Here is a 3,324-nt window from a genome sequence, read left to right on the forward strand (position 1 = left end):
AGAGCAACGCAGAAGGAAGTGGAAGAAAAGGGTATGGGGGCTCACTCAGGGAAGGCCTCTTGGTGGAGATGTGCCTTAAATGAGCCATAAAATTCCCCCATTTCCCCAGGTTTGACGAGCGTTTAATCAGGGAAGGCCTCTCGGAGGAGACATGCCTTTAAAAGAACCATACAATTCCCCCATTTTCCCTAAATTCTACATCCCTGAAATGAGGAGTGCCGACAAAGGGTGAATTTGAGTAAAATAATGGCACACTGAAGAATGAGTGGAAAGGAAAGGATCAACATTGTGAAGTTCAAAAAAGTCAGTCATGCACGGGTCTGGGAGTAAGAAGGTCAAGGGTTCTAATCTTGGCTCTGCCGCTTGTCTGCTGTGTGACCTTGTCAAAGTCACTCTCCTTCTCTGTGCCACGGTTCTCCTGTTCTCCCTCCTTTTTAGACAGTGAGCCCCATAAGAGACAGGGACTGTATCCGAACTAATTCACTTGTTTCTACCCCAGGGCTTAGAACGGTGTTGAACACATAGTAAGCGCTCAAATAGCATAAATAAATAGCATAAAAAAGTGTTCCGTGAGACATGAGACACCCTGGGCAACAGGGCTTAGAGCAGTGCTTGCTACCAAGTAAGCGCTTAACAAATACCATTATTATTATCCAAGATCTGCAAGGGCCATCAGCGGCCACCCTAGTGGCCAGCCTTAAAGCTGACCCGCCCTTCCTTCCTGTCTTTTTCACCTTCCCTGCCTTTTCCTTCCACTCTCCCCAGGCTCTTGGATTAAGAGCCCCCCAAACCTGGCCTCCTCTAATTATTTCTTACACCAATAGTCCTTCCCAAGAGGCTGAAAGGAACAGAAGCAGGGAGGAGAGAAGTAGCACGGCCTAGCGGAAAGGGCCCAGGCCTGGGAGTCAGAGGATCTGGGTCCCAACCCCGGCTCTGCCACCCCTCGGCTGTGCGACCCTGGGCTGTTCGCTTCACTTCTCTGGGCCTCAGTCATCTCATCTACAAAGTGGAGGGACAAGAGTGTGAGCCCTACGTGGGATAGAGACCGTGTCCAACCTGTCTTGTATCCACAGTGGTGCCCAGCACAGTGCCTGGCACACAGAAAGTGCTTAACATATGCCATTAAAAAGGAAGCAAAAAGGAGGGACAGAGTGGAGGGGATTGTGGGGCCTGGGTGCTGGGGAGGCCTCAGGGAAGAGCTTTAGAGCTTGAGTCATTGATTGATTCCTTTTTTAAATTTTTTTAATGACATTTATTAAGCTGTTACTATGTGCAAAGCACTGTTCTAAGCGCTGGGGGGGGGGGGTTTACAAGGTGTTCAGGTTGTCCCACGTGGGGCTCACAGTCTTCATCCCCATTTTACCGATGAGGTAACTGAGGCACAGAGAAATGAAGTGACTTGTCCAAAGTCACACAGCTGACAAGTGATGGAGCTGGGATTTGAACCCATGACCTCTGACTCCAAAGCCCGGGCTCTTTCCACTGAGCCACGCTGCTTCATTGATTCATTTGCTCGTTTATTCTTGTTTATTGAATAACCTCCTTGGTGCAAAGCACTGTACTAGGCACTGGAAAAGCCCTGGATGAGAATTAGACCCTATCCTCGAAGAGCATTTGAATGGGTTGCAGGTGTCTGTAATTAAGGACGGTTTTCCAGATCCTTTTAACACTGAGCAGCTGCAAATGCCCTTCTCCTTAATAGCCTTCTGCCTCTTTTTTTTTTCCTTGCTCCTACAGCCCCGCCTCTTGAAAACCCAGTCTCTCCATTAGTCTCTCCAGTCAAGGGGGCAGGGGCACTGCTCCTTTAATGTCCCAGAGGTAAGGCCTGTGGGTTTTACCTGTTGAGAAGAGAAGGAGGCTGAGGAGAGAAGACAGAGTGTGTTCCTCTGGTGTTTTGGTGAGGAGGGCCTGTAATGGTCCTATGATTAGCTTGTCTTTTCTTCAGTTGTGGTAGTTGAGGTATTGGATTAAGAGGCCCCCAAAGTTGGCTTTCTCTACCTACTTCATACACCAGTGGTCCTGGTGGTGCTGAGGCGGGTAGGACAAATGGTTTGGTTTTGATGGATCAGAAGTGACTTGGCCTGATGCTTTTAGGGGGTAACTTAATGCTGGGCTAACTGATGTTAGGGAGTGGCTTGTGAGGGGAGTTGGATGCTTAGGTTTGGGATATTAGTGATTTTTAATTCATTATGGTGATTGAGGGTGTTGAAGAATGGGCTGGGCTCAGGGTTAGAATGAAAGGGGTGAAGAAGGGAGACCCGCACTGGGGATAACTGACATAGTGGTGGTGCCGGCGGTACCCTGGTGAAGGGGGCTGCAGTTAGGAGTTTGTACTCACCCCAGTGCTTAAGACAGTGCTCTGCCTACAGTAAGTGCTCCATAAATATGATTGACTTTGTATTATTGATAAAAAATAATGGTGCTTTTTAAATACTATATGCCAAGCACTATACTAAGCACTGGAGTAGATACAAGCTAGGTAGTGATAGCAGTGGAGTTTATAATCTAGAGTTGGGATAAGTGATATCACCTGCACTGAATTATCCAAGGAAGGGGAGGGGTGTGTGTGAAGAAAGCTGGAGTTGTGTGGGTAGCAGGGCAGGCAGGAGACTAGAGCTGGATAGTCATTGTCAGTTGGATTAATGATGTGTATGTAGTGGAGAGGGCTGAGGGTGGTAGGAGAATAATGTGTTGGATAGCATTTCCTTGTCCATTCTGTTGATGAGATGATGGTGTTTAGTAGGTACTTAAAATGTGTTCCAAGTGCTGTCAGATTGGACACTGATGTGTGTGGTTAACAGTGTTGGTAGCTGAGCCTCTGATTTTGTTCTTTGGAGCGGAGGAAGTTGAGGGGTTGTGATGCAATGAAGTTCGTTTGTTTTTAGGGAGATGATTGCTGCTCCGCACAGTGCTCTGCACATAGTAAGCACTCAATAAATACGATTGATGATGATTGCTGCTCTGGATCTAGGGGTGAGGGTTTTGATGGGGCTGAAACCATGGGGTGCATGGGGGTGCATGCTCACTGTCTCTGAGTGTCTCTGTGTGTCTTTGTCTCTGTCATTGAGCTCTCTTCCTGTGCTCTTGCCAGGCCCCAGTTAGCTAGTGTTGCCTACTTGACCATAAAGTCATCCAAACGAGTGACCTTCCACAACCTCAACACAGGACTTTGTGCCTGGAATGTTCTGGATTCCAGACACAGTTTCTGCAGGGATTGTGCAACCCCCTGCCCCATTATCCAAAATAGGGTGCATCTCCAGCCCCCATCCACAGAAAACTTGCCCTCTGCTCTCCTCTCTCCTCACTGAATTCAGCGCCATGGTC

The sequence above is a fragment of the Tachyglossus aculeatus genome, chromosome 2 (genome assembly GCF_015852505.1).
Source record: "Tachyglossus aculeatus isolate mTacAcu1 chromosome 2, mTacAcu1.pri, whole genome shotgun sequence".
NCBI lineage: Eukaryota > Metazoa > Chordata > Mammalia > Monotremata > Tachyglossidae > Tachyglossus > Tachyglossus aculeatus.